We start from the raw sequence: 18,663 nt of genomic DNA on the forward strand, positions 1-18,663 counted from the left end.
GTGATTTGACCTAAAACTTCCCCCGCCCCCCATTGCATTCCAGAATTCTGAAAAACCCCTTCTTGGCACAGTGCGAGCTGAAACATATTCCCAGTTACCGAGAAGGCCCTGTAGCAAGGACTAAGTCAAAGCCCCGACCTTTGCATTTCTGTAGCTCCTGCAGTACACAGCAGCTGACTGAACGGGGAGTCCTTCACTCCATCAGGAAGGTCCCTTGGCTCACATTAGACTGACACTCGTGAATCCCTGCCATCTTTTCCCAGAATTTATTGAAGGTCATATGTGGCATTATGGCATGGATATATGGTCAGAGCGTGTTGTATTATGAGCATTTCTCATTTTTCCCTAGGAATCTGTTCTAAGCATATACTTGGAAGGCATCCTTAATTTTTCTTGGGCTATGATGTACGCTGGGCTGCAGTGGTATCAGAGCAAGTTTAAGGGACTTTGGTTCTCTCTACATCCACCTGGCAGAATTATGGTGAAGCAGAGAATTTGGAGCAGAGGGACCTGCCAGTGAGGTGCGCAACAGGGTATTATGATACCGACAAAATTCCCAGAGACCTGTCTGTGCTCACTAGATTTACTGTAAAATCTGGGGATGAATTATTTTGTGATGTGTAGTATGCAGGAACACGATAAAGATATTTCAAGGTATTATAGGACACAGATCACTAGGAGACAAAAAACGTTAAAAGAAAATCCTCTTGCATTTTACGAGCACCACGTACAAGCAGGACTCCACATCAAACACACTTTGTCAAGAGCTTCTTGGGTAGCTCATCAACTGCTTGAAGGCTGTGCTAGTGACAATGTTAGAGCTTTACCTTTAATTTAATGACCTAATGAATTAAAACAATCGTGGTTGCTTGTAATCAGTGATTTAATGAATGTGACATCCTAACTGAACGAGCATTAATTACCATATCCCACCCTAGATTACTAGAGAAAAGTAAAAGTCAAGATGGTTTCTGGTTTCAAAAGTTGATAAAAGTGTTCCTGCTTGTAGCCTACATGGACTTAATTTCAGGTTTACAGTAAATTCTTCCCTTGCCCCTGAAAACCCCAAAGCAACACAGTCAGATCTACCAAGTTTGCCTGGCCTAGGGGGAAAAGCTGTAAATTACCATTTATTCTTAGCTGCAGTATAAGCCCAGATTTATATGAAGCTTTACAGGCCTCAGCAAGTCTGGATAAATATGGCATGAAATGAGGGTTATAAAAAAAAAAACCAACCCCAAAACCCTGTAAGCAGAAGAAGTCCTACTCCTTGAAGTTTTTGAAGCAAAAAACATTTGTGGCTGAAAAATAGCTTATGAAAAAAAAAAGCATGAATCCTTCTTAAATATATTCTAACCTAAAATTCTGTCATTTCAATGACAGGAACGGATAAAACAATAACAAAAACAAGTGCAAAGGGTGGCTGGAATAACGTGCATGGGTTGCCACTTATGCGTTCAAGTGCAAATTTATCTTAGCTTTCTTTTTGATAAGTACAGGCCCTGTGACTTTTAAAAGCATGTCCCACAGCCCCCCTAACAAACAATTTGACAGGTTTTTTTTTTTTTTAAGATCTGTCTTTTCATAACAAGAATGATTGACACACTTCAGATGTACAACCTGACCAGCTTCCAGATGCCTATTAGTCTTTCAGTGCAAGAGAAGCAGTGAACTATACCATGAAAGGTCATTTCCCTTTAAAAAATTGTCTTTGACATTGAATTTTCTCCCCTATAAATAAGTCTATGAAAGATTTTGTCTGATATTTCTTTCCTTTAACACTGTGCAGTGTTCACTGAAATTATGTATGGAGAGGAACTGGGATGTTTTGGGGTTTTTTTTGCAGAATGTAAGAAGCAACTTTTATTTCTCTCTCCTAGGGTGTCTGGGTGCTACAGGATGCCTGAGAAACAGAGCAAGTTCTGTGAGTGGAGTTTTATATCAAGAAAAATATTCATATATGTTTACCTTTCTTGTGAGCTAACAATATTTGGTCAGTGCTGCCTAGTATCAGGAACCATCTCTTTTACTCTATAGTTCTCCTTCAAATTTCAGCAGATACAGTCAATTAAAATAATTGCTGTAGTTTCTAACTGTGCTTATTTTGTATTGTAGCCTGTATGTTTCCTTCCAGATGCAGCTCGTTTCTCCATTTTTGTCTATGATCTGAACAGGTCAAAGGCACATTCACTCTGGAAAACGAAGGAGTTTAGGCATTTCTGACTGTCTTTAGCACCTTCCCCAGCCATATAAGATGATAAAAAAAAAAAAAAAAACCAAACAACAAAACAAGTGATCTTTTCTGCTTAAGATGGGTACATCTTTCCAGGGGTAATTCTCAGTATTCAAACGTACTTTACATGGCAGAACAGTCCAGGCTCTTTATCCCCCCCAAAATCTGAAAGGAAAAACATTCAGAAGAAAGCCTGGGTTCTGGCTCGCTCCAGTCAGCCACAGACTTTAGTACCTTTCACCTCTAAAATATATTGACTTCCTCTGACCCTCAGAGGCTCTATTGATTCACAGAAATCTGAGTCATACTTACAGGAAACATTTCTCTCCCCAGAAATTTACAATAGGAGCTGCAATTTTGCACAGATAACATCCTTCTTTTCTTCCCCTGCACGTACACAAAATTTTTTTTCTTTCTTCATGGTATGGGGTTACCATATCCCAGTATAAATGTGCATGCCTTAAATCAGTGCCTTTTCACTCCCATTTCCTAAACGGCCTCAATAAACAGCCTTTTTGCATTAGCAATATTTCTTTCCTACAGAAAGATAATAATATTAGCTTCTGCGTACTACTTCCCAACCACAGGTATCAAAGCATTTCTCAAAGGAACAAGAATAGCTGTCCCCTGGCTCTGCAGGTGAGGGAAGTATATAGCTCATATACTGTATAGTAGCAGAAGGCCATGAACAGAAGCACCTCAGAGTCAAAGTTTCACCTTGAAACTGAAGAAAAATAAAGCCCTTGTGAAGTCTGCAGTCAGATTTGTTATCTCTTCTCAGCAGAAGTTACCCACGGGTGGACAGCAGCGTGAAATCCAAACTAAGACAAAAGAACCATTTCACGCATTTGGTTGTAGTGCCCCGTTATTTTATCTGCTCCCTGCCTGTACTCCCACAGCAGCATCCGTGATGCCGACCTCCTGTCCTGGGGTACCCGTGGGTGGGGTAAGCAGCCCTGACCCACCCTAGTGGGATGCTGCTGCCAGCCCTGGCCACCTTCCCACCGTGCTCTTCCTCACCCCTTTGAAATAAGATGCTCTGCTTAAAGAAAGGACACTCAGCATCTTCCCTCTGCTTCACGAAAATCCCAGCCAATCAATCAGGCGACAACACGCTACTAAAGCAGTCGGTCACATCGTTTGATTAATCGTGCCAATTACCGGGTACTCAGAGTAAACAATTTCAAAAGCAACCCAGAGTGGAAAATGGGCCTGCAGCTATGTAAGAATGGGTCAAATCACTTGAAATCATAAACATATTCATAAAAATCCCATTTCATTCACAATTTACTTCCTAGGGGTGAGTTTCATTCAGAGAAGAGAGAAAAGACAAGATTCAGCAAATATATTATTGGCACCATCAGGTGTTCTAATTTCAGCTGCAGAAATCACTAAGGAAATCAGGTTAGCAGGATTTAAGAGAATTTTACGTATTATGTGGGAATAGGAAGAAAATCTGTAGTTTTATCAGGTAAGGCAACAATGTTCTCTTTTTAAATTCAGTCTTTAACATTCCAAGATCTCAGGGGTCAGAAAGAGTGTTAAACACAAAGGACAGGATGATGCAGGATTTTTCTTTTTTTCATTTTTGCCTGTCTGTACGTTATACGTGGGCTCATTCCAGAGTATTTGGAAAAAATGTCCAACAGTAGGACAGGAAACAAAAGCTTTTTCAAATACATAACTGTTAGAACATCTCTACAGAATCTCCCCCCCATTTTTCAGACCCACTACACACCTACTTGCAAAATCTTAATTAAAAATAGTCTGCTTTCCTTTTTCTTGATCATCTCTCAAGGAACACATACAGTCTATCCCATTTACATAAATTAGCAGATTAATACGTCAAATGCATCATTTATGAACTTAACACACTCTCAGACTAATGGGAGTTACATTATTGACTTCAGCAGACATAGGTTGCCTCCCTTATTTTTTGGAAAGTTATTTAATAGAGATTGATATGATGAGTCAGCAAGCTTTTTTCTAAGATGACTTTCACCTCTAGGAATACTCCTTCACAGTTCATATAGCATATTTTCACACCCAGCTCTTTCTAATGCCGTGATTTGCTGTCCCTACCGTGACACCTTCAACAATCCCTTAAATCAGAAGAAGGCTAGCAGACCTGAGCAAGTCAGTCAGGTAGCCATGCTGTCCGAGTGAATTAGGAGAAGCAGAGCCCTTAGTTGCTGCCTCCAGCTGACATCAGCACCGATGCTCTTTCTCTGGCAGAGCAGGTGAAGTCTCACATGGGATGAGCACGAGTCCCCTGAGCACATCTGCAACCTTCCTTGGGCCAGCAGCGCCTGCCTGTACGGGTGCTTGCTCTCCACCCAGCCCCACCAGGCAGCTTCGCCTTCACCATCGGCCCTTGAGCAACGCCAAGGGGGCGACTCCACAGGCAACAGCTCTGCCTGGGCTCTTAGTTGCTTCACCACGGCCAAAACCAGTATGTGTTTTCAATCAGCCTATTTGACTAATGCTGGAGGAGGGCAGAGGATGAGAGCTCATTGCAATGACACTGACCTAGGTTAGATAGGGAAAGTTGAGGGAGAGGCCAAGTGCCTGTCCTCTCCCCACAAAGCACGCTCCTGCATGTGTCCTTACCCAGTCTCGGTGGTACCACACCAAAAGCTATGCCCACCCAGTGCTCAAGGTAGGCTAATACGTATGAGGACACATATTGCCCAAATTGAGCACAGGTATCAACCTAGTAAATTCTGTGTGTGTGTGTGTCCCATTATGGAGTTCCTGTGAGATAAAAGAAATCATCTGATGTTCGGAGTCTACTACAAGGCAGAAAGCTTTTTATAAGGAAAACCTCCCACAGTTTCTGAAAAGGCCAAAGTTTGAGCTAACTTACATATTGTCTCCTGCCCTGACCCACAAAGTCCTTACAGGATAGTGTTGAAGTCTACTGAAGTAGCGTGGGGCAAGCTTGTGCTTCAGAGGCATTTCAGAGCCTAGAGACTGTCAGTCTCCAATGGGAGTGGCAGAAAAAAAACAAACCAAAAAACCCCCAAAAAACCCCCAAAAACCAAAACCCCCAAACAAACCAGCACTGCTAGCACTCTGCAGAAGAGTCCCTGCGTTAGCTTAGCCAAGGTTATCAAATCCGTGACAAATATGGGGTTCACTTTCTTATGCTTCCAGACAACCCACAAATCTCAAAGTGCCACACGAACTAAATTGCTATGAAATTAGAGTCATACAAAGCTACATGCAACAATAAAACCCAGAACAATCTTCATTTCCATGGCATTTTTGTCATAATTAAAAATATTCATAGAGCTTTACAAAGCATGAAATTACCTTGGCATTTCCATATCATAGAGTAGAACCTTGGCATCAGCTCGGGGTAAAACTCTGGAGCCCCGGGAGACTGCACGCTACACATCAAACAGGCATCTATAGAGCTGTTCAAGTACACACCGAACGCCTTGTAAAACCGGAGGCAGCTATGAAATGGCTGGAGTGGTCCGACGCTTTTGGACAAGACAGCTCTGACATTTTCTGTCAGCTTAGGAAAGCCGCACAAAGCGAGAGGTAGATCAATAGCATAGAAAACATCAAAATGACATTATGGGGACTTTGACAGAGGTAAAGTGTTTACAAGCATAATAGCTTCAGCTGCAATAATTAAATGTGGAGCTTTACTGAGGCTGTGCATGGAAACAGCCCCTCTGAAGCAGACTGCTAGCTGACATGACCCAAATACATGCACGGGGCTAAAAACCAGTGAAAACAAAGACACCTTGGTACAGTAATTCTCAGAACCTGAGTGTAACCAGAAGCAACTAATAAAGGGTGATGCTCATGAGACCTGATACACCTTATGTCTTCTATTCAGCAAAGGAAGTGAAAATGTAGAACTCTCCATTTGAAATGTATGAAGTGCCGTGAGTGCTTTCTGACAACAGCTTACTCTGTTAGAGCATTGCGTTCTGTGACAAACATCTACGCAAGTCAACGGAACAGTTTATAGGAGGAAATACCATTTATTCAGTGTAAAAGGCTTAAGAATTCACAAGGTCAGGCTGAAAATAATTCACATATGTGCCAAGAATACTTCAGCTTTGGGGTTCATGCCTGTTTTCAACCCATCCTGTCTTGGGCAGAACAACACGTCCCCCTCCAAGTCTAATTAGATATTTGCTCCCAGGAATTTCATTCAGGCCTGCTTCTAACTTGGGGAGCTTGTTGACCGTGGACAGCTTGAAATTAAAAGGACTCCATTATTGCAGTAGCACACATAAATGGTTGGTGGAAAGGTACAGATACATGCTGGGGTTCAGAATAGCAAGACGCAAATTTAAGTAAGCCTTGTTGCAAATGTTTGACCACGAAAACCCTTGTGAAAGGATGCATATTAAAAAACCAAACAACTCTTCAGCTTCTGTCCGGTCACTGAGTGAAAGAAGTAATGTGCTAATATCAAGGTGGATTTGAATGCACTGCCGTCAAAGTAATTACATTTGACAGAGATGAGAAATGGGATCCTGTTATATATGGCAACTCATTTTATTGGAAAAATCTGACTGTGCCAGCAAACACATACCGAGGTCAACTGAAATTCCTGAGGAAAAGAGGATGAAACTAAGACGACAGACAATACCCAGATGAAAATACAGATTTTCAGGATAATTTTCAGTGCATTGTAAGACTCGGAGATTTATCTGCAAGACTTCTGTCAATCATCCTCACAGCACTGATCCATCCAACATGAATCAAGGTATTTTATCATTTTAAGGTGCAATATTGATTCAAGCGGTCAGCACGACAGGAGTCAGCAATGAGAAGATGGTTACTGTGCTGGCAACAAGTTCATTGTTGCAATGATAGCGAAAAAACCCACTGGACTGTGTAGCCCCAAAGGCTCGACTGAGCCTGAAAATGCTTGTTTTCTTCCAAGAGTCTCACAAGCAAGTAGACATTGAAGAAGCTCAAGATAGCGGTGTTCTTTTCACTGGAATGGCATTAATAATGTTGGAAAGTATTTTTAAGAAAGGAGATCAAACAGTAATGGAAGTGAATTGATAACTGCTAAGATCATTATCCATGCAGAATACACACAGGTGGACATTTAAGTTGTTGCTTACTATTAGAAAGTCCTCGTCCAACAAAACGTGATCAAGCAAGAGTCTGGCCCATAGCCTGAGGAGTAAGCAAAACCCTTGACTGGTAGCAACACATCCAAGTCCTCCAGATTTCAAACGAGGCACAGGCGTTGCAATAGCCTGATGTGGCACCAGGCGTAGAGCAGAAGCATAGCAGTTTGAGGTCCTGGGATCAATCACCATCAGCTGATGAAGTACTTTTGCCGCTTCTCCCCATATACAGTGCTGTAGGAATCTAACACATATGTCTTAGACACCCTCTTTTGCCAGACTGTCTGCTTTTCATTAACAGTACTTCTCTTTCGTGGTTACCAGTGCATTACCTGGGCACAGCTGTACAAATATTGCTGTCTTTTATGGATTTCAGGCCTTCTACCCATTTGTACCCCTGTTTTAGCCTTATTTTTATTCCCTGTTCTTCAAGTAAGCTGACCTACTTAATCACTTTATTCTGCAGCTCTACTGAGTACCACTTATTAGTGTCTGTTAATGTCAAAACATCCTGAATTTTTTTATTTTTCTGGCACTTTCTCTCCACTTGTAAGGCAAAATAAAATCATCAAATGAGAACAGCATTGGTAACCAGCTATTCTTAGTGTTTTACATGCAAGTATGTAAACTATTACGACACTCATTTTTAGTACAAGCTCTCCAATAACCCTGAAGCATTTGAATGTTAGCATCAGTGCAATCAAATTATTTTAATTGTCAGTAAAAATGCATAAAATTAAAGCACTATCAGATTACACTTTGTTTTCATACACTTTAACCTATGCCAAGCAATATTTTGACTTTCATATGAGTATGGCAAAGAGCTCCACAATATTAATTAATTAAGCCTTAAAATCTCTCTCCATAACAGGAAAATATTACTATCTCCATTAAACAGCTAGGTAAGCTGGAGTCAAACTGTGTTTAATGACTTGCCTGACTCAATGACAAATCCAGGAATAGAGCCAAGAAGTTCACTTTCCCAATTCCTTCTGCTTTATCACTGAAAAACATTCTCCGACTCTGGGTAAGTGTTGCTCTGGGTAAGCACGCATGAACTGCCTCAATGAGTGTTGTTGGTTAGGCACATAAGCAAAATTCACTACATTTCCCTTTTGGTCACATATAAGAAAGACTCCATCAAGGCATGTTCTAATTAATATAGGAAGATGGTCAATATAATATGTTGACATCAAAGCTCACATTTGCTGATAATGTATACCGTCTCATTAAATGGAGAGAATTAATTATAACAGTTTATCAATGTCAAGTTCTGAACTAGAGGCTCCCAAAGCAACAAATGCATCATTGCACCTTGTTTGATTTAATTTTCCTTTGCTGACAAAGTCAAATATGAATGTGCCAATGTTTATGAACTATAAAGCTTTTCCAAATCCATGCATTATTGTCTGACTGTATTTTGTAAAGTAAAAATCAATACAAGTGCAGCACATTAAATTAGACTAGCTGTAAGTGATACAGCGTGTGTGTAATATCAGTGGTAGCCTTCTGAATAAATTAGTGTCTTGCAGCAGAATTAATTAAATTGGTATCAAAGATAACTCTATTGCTCAATATTCTACAGAAAGGAAAACCCTTCAATGAATTTAAGATCGCCTCAGGAATAGGAATGTCATTGGAAACTAACAGATGCTAAAGTATGTCTGTGCAAACTTGGTAAGATTTAAAAAGAGTATCATTGAATTGGTGGGACAGATCTATTAATTCCTATTGCTCAGGTTAGTCTGTGGGTTGGGAGGGACATTCAAAGATATGCCTCTGAAATCGGAAGGATGGGGCAAGAATGTACACTAGCCTACTTGATACAGATGGAACAAAAATAGACCAGTGTACGAACGTACAACCCACTCACCAAGTGCTACAAAAATTGACAATGACAGTATAAATCTTCTCACAGCTGTAGCCATAACGTCCCTCTGGACCTTGTTTGTGGGTGAAAATAAACCTAAGCATTGAGCATAATCTTTCACACCGCTGAAAACAAGTCTGAAGCTCTCTTAATCCTTTATTCCCTTATTTATTAGGGCAAAGAAGCGGAGGAATATGGCTGGCAAAAAGCTTCAGTTCAGTTCTCCTGAACTTTGTTTTTACTTCTTTTATTGGCAGAAGCACTGCAGCAGCCTCTCAGCAGCACTTGTTAATGCCATACCTCGCCCGCTCCTTTCTTCGCCTGTGTTACTCCACAGCAGTTCTGCAGGGGACAAAATGTGTAAGCGACTACTCCTGAATGCATAGACACGTTCAGCACCTTCACACTTTATTAATCTCTCCTTAGGACTCAATTTCATATCCGACAAATTGCTTAGTTATCCCAGGGTCCTACCCAGTATGTATTGAGTACCTTTACCTGATGGAGAGAGTCAGGCCAGGGCAGGCATGTTTGCAGAGCCTGAGGGCTCCACCTCAACTTTAGGCAAAAAGAGGAAGGAAAAAGGACCAGACCCAGGGAAAAGGAAAGGCCACCTTTGATTTTATAGATCCACAGCTGTATGTCATTTCATGGGGCAGCAGTGTGTACTGATCAGTAACAACTTTTCCATAAGCCTGGAATTCCAACTCCTTTATATTCACCAATATACAACTGACATTCAACAATTACATGGCATAAAGTCAAAACATAATCCCAGGGATTAGCAAAATCCAACTCATTAATTTTATTTTTCAACTTACTATTTAAACCACAGAATAATTCTGTAAAGGAATCTGGATGCTGAGGAAATGCAGAGATGGCTGCCTGAGTTGCAAGACTATGACTATGCTTGAAGCTAGCTGGATCCAGGGTTTTGGCTGCATCCTACTTCTTGTCTTTGTCAAATATGGCAAATTTGAGAAATTATATTGGCATTTATTCCTGCACAGACACTTATTTCTTCACAGGCACCTATCAGAGTAAAGCTTCAAACAGGCATAAGTCTCCAGTGCATTGAGAGGTTAAGACAGTACCTGTGTGAACATAGATTACTTTGCTTACTTAGACATAGACTACAATGTTGGAAGATGCTCGTGTGAGAGAAATAAATAAATATGCCATTCTGCCCATTGTTCAGCTTCAAAAATCACAGTTCTGATTTTCCCTACGTAAAATAAATACATCGAGTAGGACGGGGTGGGGTGGGGGGAATCCCCTAAATCCTAAATATCAGTAAGAGAACATGAAGAGCTCAGAGAGCAGCAATGCTGGTTTCTCCCATCCCATTTAAAGAGATTATGAGGATTTTAAAAAATATAATTAAATCCCTCTACACTATCCTCACCGCCAACCACAACAATTCTCTGCCCCAGCATCTTAGTGGATTCCTCCTGCGTCTTGACACGGGTGTTTGTCCCCACCGCACTGCCACACTGATTTACGCACAGTACAGAGAGGGTTACAGGGAAACCCCCCACCATCAGCCCGCTGCTGGAGTTCAACAATATCGTCAGCAGACTTGCATAAAATTTTCTGAAACATTGCCACCATGTGGCAATCGGAAGTATAACAGGTATCATTTTCTCTAGCTGTATAATCTGCTTTTAACTTTTGTGGCACATGATGTTAAAAAGAGAAAGATTTCTGGCAAAAAAAAAAAAAAAAGCTTCAATTAAGATATAGTAAAAAAACCCGAACAAACACACCCTGAAACCACAGTGGTCTTCATACATTGCAGTACCTTCACTGAGACCAGTTACAGTGGAATTTTAAAAAGAAGCATTACACAAGTGTGTCCAATATTACACAAATATTACATTATCAGAACTTATACTTTCTAAGTTGCTTAAAAATGGCAATTCATAAGTCCCAAAGATGAAATGCCCATTTTGCACTGTTTCTCGAGGGCAAACAAGGCAGATTTTTAAAAATTATTATTCATGTGACTTTTGCCATAGCACATTCAAAGGTAAGGCAGGCAAACGGAGTTTACCGACACCTCGTTGGGGACAGCAGCGTGTTACCACATGTCTTACTGCAGGACATCAGACAGCCATTTATCTTTCATTTTTTTAGTAATTTATCATAGGCTCACCAGTTTTTAGTAAGCTGTCACGGGGACTTCAGCTGGAGCAGCCTCTCTCGTGGGGCAGGCGCCCTACAGACAGCACAGAGCCCTTCCAGCCCCTTCAGCCCCAAGGCTGTGATTCTTCCCCTACTAACCACCAAGGGCAAGCTTCACTGCCAAGGAAAGTTTATCCACATGTCTATTCTCAGCAGGAGACATGCTAAGAAGAGAGACTATTTTTTAAATTTTACTGAAATACTGATGAAGATTTTAGTGAACGTTTTAAATTTGCTAGAAAGGTTTTAGCAGCTCCTCCTACCAATGCTATACCAAATCCACAAGTAATTGGTTAGTAAGCTGTGAAGCCCCCAGTTTCTAAAGCACCATTGGGTTTTGGAACTGAAATCACTAAAATCAACAACTTTCTAAAAATCAGAAGAAAGGAGGTTTGAGGTTCTTTTTTTGTTTTGTTGTGGTTTTTTTTTGTTTGTTTGTTTTTTAAATTCCGTTTAAGTTCAGATAGTAGTGCTGATGCAAATGGAGTTGCTCCTGTTTTAAATCTAAGGTCATGATCAGGCTCAGAGAAGAGCGATTAACTATTTCTCATCACAATAGTGTGCCTTACAAGCACACACAGGAAAAAAAAAAAAAGAAAAAAATCACTATTTAGCTTTTTTTCAGAAGTAAAATAAACCCCACTCCCTGCCTTTGGTAATATGCAAAATGGATGATTTTTCTTCTTAGGCTACTCATATAACAAAAATGAGCCTCTTATCCATGAATGCCACCAAGGATAAAAATGTCATTTCCCACAGCAAACACCGTAAAACTTCGCATGCGTTAAGAATATAAATGTGTTCCATCTTGAGGAAAATCCCAGAATATTCATACATTTATCTAAGATTGCAAATGCAGCATTTATTCAGAGAAATGTTTTGCTGATTTCCCAGGAGTAAGAAAAAGTATTTTAATCTCTGAGGTACTAGAGAAACCATGGTCCTCCTCTTCACAGAGACATAAAATCCAACCCCACGTATGCCATGCAAGCAGTGGATTTCATGCTGTTTGGCATGACAGGTACCAAAGTAAACAGGAAAAGCTGTAGCAGTGTGACAATAATTTAGTTAACATTCAGAAGTTGGAAACAGGAGAACTAAAGCCACTATAAAGCCTTTGAAAATACTTTGCTATTATAAAGACAAGTAAAGAGGGATACTTGCAGATTACTTAGTTGCTTTCAAGTTATGTGCTTTGTTGAAGTATATAGAACTGGTCACACTTTTTATACAAAAAAAAAAAAAAAAGAAGGAGAGGCATTACTTTAAACGTAAGTTACCCATCAAGATGTTTCCATTTTTTCACACTGGAAGTTAAAAAGGTATTTTTTTCCTGTGTGAGCAGAGAAATTTTCTCCAGAAAACAGTTGACATTTTTAACCTAGCCTTGTATATGACCTGCTTAAATCTAAGCTTATAAGAAAAAAATGAAGTCTTCCATTCAGAGACAAATGTGTGTTAGAGCACATAGTTGGACTGTGCCACTGACTCTGTTAATTAGCAAATACTCAATGGTTTAAAAAAAAGTACTGAATGTGAAAAGAAATGAGTTCAGCACCATTCTTAGCCACTTGTAATATTTCAAATGTCATTTGTGGTCCTCATCCTGCAAGATACATCATCCAGTATAAGTACTGCAAAAACCCCAAACAACATCCACAATACTTACTGGGTTGAGGCACTTAGTCACATAGAAGTTACGAGACATTTAGAAATCTACATAACACCTAAGCCATCAATTTCCTTCCTACTAGCAAAGGTAACCCAGTAGTTAACGTGCATTTCTCCAGAATAAACAAAGTAGCATATTACCAGCCCGCGTCAGACTCGCTGGGATGAGCCCATGGGATGGAGCGAGGCCATCTTGCCTTGCAGCACGGACAAACTCTGTAGGACTGTAGACGGGCAGCGGTGCTCCTGGATGGGTTCTTGCCCATCGCCCCCTTCTCAGAACAGGGGAAGGTAGAAGGTGGCAGGAGAAGGCTTATCTCTGCTTCCCACAGTAAACCCGTCAGCGTAACTAGGCCACGCAAAGGGACAGAGCTTCCTGCTGTTAGCCCAGTCTCAGGAAAGCAAAAGAGAAGAAAGGCCAGGTCTCTGAACGGCATTTTGGCTAAAATGCCATTGAGCCACACACAGGTTGAAGCAGTTGAAGCATCAGCTTCTGCTGACCCATCCCTTACTCAGCTGCTGCCTCTCATACAGCAGAGGAGAAATCTCCCCCACACCACTTTGGAGGGTCTGAAAAATTAACTGCAATTATTCAAGGTGCTAGGGAGCTGATTGATTTGCAGAGGCAAAATAGAAATGCTTTCCTATCAGGCTGTGTAGAAGACTAGCCAGGGAGAAGCAGCATTAAGTCAGTGTACACAGCTTTAACTTCAGCAGTTCTTGATTTCATCCTGCACCTGTACTCGGTCTTAATATTATCATAATGTAATGCTTTCTATGGGATAGGAGAAAGGAACCATGGCTATGGAAAGGAACCTCACGAGATTTCAAGTGATGAGGATGATGAGATCCTCTCTCAGCCCTTCCCAGCAAACAGCAATGCTTTTCCACGCTTCAAAAAAATAAGTGCAGTTGAACATTAAGCAGCTTCGGAGAAACCCACAGAAAGTGAAACAATCTGGTGCCTGTAATCAGCAATAAATGCGGGAAGCCTGAGGCAGGTTGCTTTTGCAAATCTGACAGTGGAAGCTTACGGTGCATCGTTGCTAAAACTGGGGCTGCCACCACTGCCCAGGCCAGCAGCTGCCCCCAGCAGTAGAGGGGCTATTGTTTCTTTCTGCTTCGCCTGCCACCTTTTTTGGACCACTTGTAGTCCCTTCCACTTCACTGCAGCTCTAGATACTTCTGGCAGGGGCTGGCTTTGTGCAATGTGTTTTGGGGCTGAGGCTTTCTCAGGGCACATGGGAGCCTTCGATGCGGTGAGGACCACGTGGCTCAACCCAGGCAGCTGCCTATGGGGGGCTGCTCCTGGGACTGACCTTCAGGGACAGAAGCATACACAGGTCCGACAGCAGTTTCTCGCTCCCAAACACCACAAAGCACAACGTGTCATAACACCCACTCAGACCCTCCTCCATGGAAGACCAGCATCTAGAAATCCCCACCACGTCCAGCAAATGATTCTTGTTTGGAACTGCTGTCTCAATACAGTTGCAATCAGGATAATAAATACAAGTGATGCGCAGAAGGGCTGTGTTATCCGAGTGTCCAATTAAATCTCTGCTTGGGATTTAGCAACCACCTTCAAGTAAGCCATCTGCAGCCATGCTGGCAATAATTCTGCAGCTTGCTCAGCAGAAAAATTGTGGGCATGAAAAGGATCCTGAGCAGGTGCTCCCAAGAAAGTGAGAAAACCTACAGTGAACACAACTGATTCAGTCATGCACTGGCAGGTACCCACATCTTCCTTCCTGTTTCTTTTTTTAAAAACTTCTTCTGGACAAGACATAAAACCAGATTCCTAACTACTCACACAGTTATTTAGGATCCCACAGCCCTTCCTATGAGATTAGGGGTGCTAAATGCACCATCATAGCCAAATTCTAGTCTGAACAATTATGATCTAACTCTTCTAAAGCTCTTTCCTGTGTCAGTTGGATGAGATACTTCTTTACTTCCCCTCCTTTAATGGATTAGCTGCCATTAACAACTGCTGAAAGTGACCCTCTCCATTACTTTTAATTGTAATTAGCTGATTGTGGAAGTGGAAGGGAGGTTTTAAAGAGACATGATGCAAAACGTGCCTTGAAAGGAGAGATTTAGATCTTTTCAGTGAACCCAGGCTTAAGCACAGTCAAAATGGAGAGTGAGGGGGATGCACTTGTTTTGAGTGAAGTGATCATTATTTCAGTTTACCAGCCAGCACTGCTGGACTAGGCACCCACACATGGCTGTAAAGGGCTGTCTCAGCAGTGCCTGGGTATGGTCCGTCTCTGCCTCAGAGGGGCTCCCAGCCCCAGCGAGGCCGGCGCTCCTCTTCTGGTTGTGTGCAGAGAAGCATCCTGCTGCCGAAGAACAAGGGGAGCGCAAGGTTGTCAGAAGAGCAGGCAAAGCATGAAATACTTTTGCCACACACAAACTCCGTACGTGTCCCTCTTTTTAGCTGGATCATTTGGTTGTGCCGCTTCTATATACACGTAAAAGGAGACAGCTGTCATGGTTTAACCCCAGCCGGCAACTAAGGCCCACACAGCCTCTCCCTCACCTCCCTCACAGTGGGATGGGGGAGAGAATTGAAGGGTAAAAGTGAGAAAACTCATGGGCTGAAATAAAGGCAGTTTAACAGGTAAAGCAAAAGCCGCACACACAAGCAAAGCAAACCAAGGAATTCACTCCCCACTTCCCATGGGCGGGCAGGAGTTCAGCCATGTCCAGGACAGCAGGGCTCCAGCGCGTGTAACAGGGACTTGGGGAGACAAACACCGTCACTCTGAATGTCCCCCCCTTCCTCCTTCTTCCCCCACCTTTCTATGCTGAGCACGACGTCCTATGGTCTGGAATGTCCCTCTGGTCAGTCGGGGTCAGCTGTCCCGGCTGTGTCCCCCCCAACCCCTTGTGCCCCCCCAGCCTCCTCGCTGGTGGGGTGAGGAGCAGAAAAGGCCTTGGCTCTGGGTGAGCACTGCTCAGCAGTAATGACAACATCTCTGTGTTATCAACACTGTTTGCAGCACAAATCCAAAATATAGTCCCTTACCAGATACTATGAAGAAAATTAACTCTATCCCAGCCCAAATCAGCACAACAGCAAAAAGTGAAGTGACTTGGAAACATCACAGGAGATTCAGTTAAAATATTTCACCAAAAGTACACATTTTTATCAGCTGATGTGATTCACAAATTTGTAGTAAATTCATGCAGTTATTTTCCTGAAAAAAACCTCAGATGATTGAAAATTTTTTACTATTTCAAATTTCTTTTTATTTGTCGTCTTAAATTTATGGTTTTGGAAGCAAGCCTAAACCTAAAACAGCAAGCAATCCAACAAAGATTACTGCTAAGTAGAAACATTTTGATCCCTCCCCTTCTGCCTTTTGGGGATCTTGTCTTATGGAACTGACAATTTTATTTGCTTAAGGTCCTACAAACACTCGCACTCCTGACCACACAACTACTTTCCTGACAGCCTCGGCATTTAATCTCATATTCTCAAAAAATTTCTAAAGGGGATGGGGAAAAATAAAGCCTTATTTTAAAACATATGCCACAGCTTTCCTGTCTGATGCTCAACAAAAGCACATTCTCAGAACAAAAAGCCAAAGTCTTCTAACATTTCAGGGTGTAACGTCACTTATTTATTGGTATCCAATATTTATTTCATACAAAGACTGTAATAGCTGACTTCCACGTTATTCTGAAATCAGCACTTCTCTGTTCTCAACATTTCATTTTCAAAACTAGTGAGTGCTGCTGTTACTAAAAAATCCAACTGGCGCAGTGTCACCCTTCAGAAAACCTATCACAGATCTGGTTCACTTTATGAATCTGTCCCCTTGTGTATCTGCAGGACCACAGCCAAAGACTTTTCTGGGGCAGATTTATTAGTCTGAGCACCATACTTCACAAAAAAATGGCTGGGCTGCATTCAGAGCCACACTGGAAATCCACACTGGCTGGGATCTCTGCTAGCTTGGATATCTTTATACCAGCCTCCAGCTCACCCGGTAGGTATGCCTGGGGTTAGTGAGTCCTCCCTCAGGTAGTAAGGCTGTGGGGCTGCAGATGTTCATCCTCAGGGATAGAGCTGTGGGTCTATGTTGGTGTCTATCATCTGCAACAAATAAGCCAGACCATGGAACTTTAATTACGTGGCACAAACACTCTCATTTAACGAGTAACAGTCTATTTGCTGACAAAACTGTGTTTGTGCAAAGCACTTCTGTGCATAAGGCAAACACAAATTAGCTTCACTTCACTTGCTGTAACTCTGGATTTCAAAGAACTTCTTTATTCTAACGGAAGACATTGCGGACAAAACTCTATTACACGAAGAATTCCTGCTGGGGAAACTCTCCAGATATAATGGATTTCTCTGAAGTGTTTTGAAACATCAGGGAGATCCTGGAAAGGTTTTATAATTCTGTTTTGATTCCACTGGCTCCTATAAACAATACATTTCCTGTATACTTGACACTTGTCACTAAAGAATCCCCATTCTTCCTGAGTTTGCGTTACAATTAATCCTCTTTTAAGCAAATCACCACAGGCCAGATGTCCTCAGCAAAGCTTAAAAGCATTAAAATGCATCCTACCCTTCCTTTCCCTTCTATGATCTGCAGTCATTCTGACAAGACTGGGGATTTATGGCCAACAGAGATTTACATATCACAATTCACAGGATGCAGCAGAAGTAAAACTCAAAAGCAGAGGCTGAAGCAACAGCGTGGCCCCGTTTGCTTCTCCTTGGCCAACGGTGGTGTAACTAGGCTTTGCATCTCTTCATCTCACGAGAACAACCACGCTATTCCAAGGAAGAAGAGAGAGAGAAATGAACAGAGTTAAGACATTTCAGGAGCACAACTCCAAAAACACCCCTATAGTCTAATAGGAACATAACAACATACCCCTGCATATGACACAGCCAACATCCATCTGATGTCTTTGCTCTGAAATTAGGCAAGAAATATTTCAAGTCCCACTGAGAATCTCAAGACACAAATGTCATGACTGTGAAACAAAACAGAAAGCATAGAAAAAAGAGGATTAAATAATTCTGAGGCCCTCAAATATTTTAGGAGGTTTTTCATCCTTATTTTGCCCCACACGCTTACATTCCAAAATGAATAAATGAAGTACATGTTTTTCACAATACATCGCAACAGATAGTTTAGGCACAGTAGTTTGAAATAGCATAACACACAACCTCTATGTTCTATGAGCAATAATGTGTTCAAAAAAGACTTCAAGCTTCTGAAGGTGGAGAAATCCAGTATTACAATCAGATTAAAATATAGTGTTGGAAGTCTGCTTCAGTTCCTCTTGCACAGCAGACCCTCTTTTTCCCATCCCCATCTGCATCTGAAAGAATAGAAAAAAATAAGTCCACTCCTAATTAGTATTTCTCAAAGCCATAATGTATATAAAAAGAATTCATCCATTTCCTTCAGAAATATTTTTTCACAGCTGGAAGAGGCACAGCAAATAATCTTTTGAAAGGCCTATAGGAGAACAATTCCTCCTGCTCAATTTTCAAAGAGTAAAAATAAGTTTTTGGAGATTGTTTTTTTGATCACATTGTGAGCTGCATGTAACCTTTA

This window comes from Accipiter gentilis, chromosome 18, assembly GCF_929443795.1.
Source record: "Accipiter gentilis chromosome 18, bAccGen1.1, whole genome shotgun sequence".
Taxonomy (NCBI): domain Eukaryota; kingdom Metazoa; phylum Chordata; class Aves; order Accipitriformes; family Accipitridae; genus Astur; species Astur gentilis.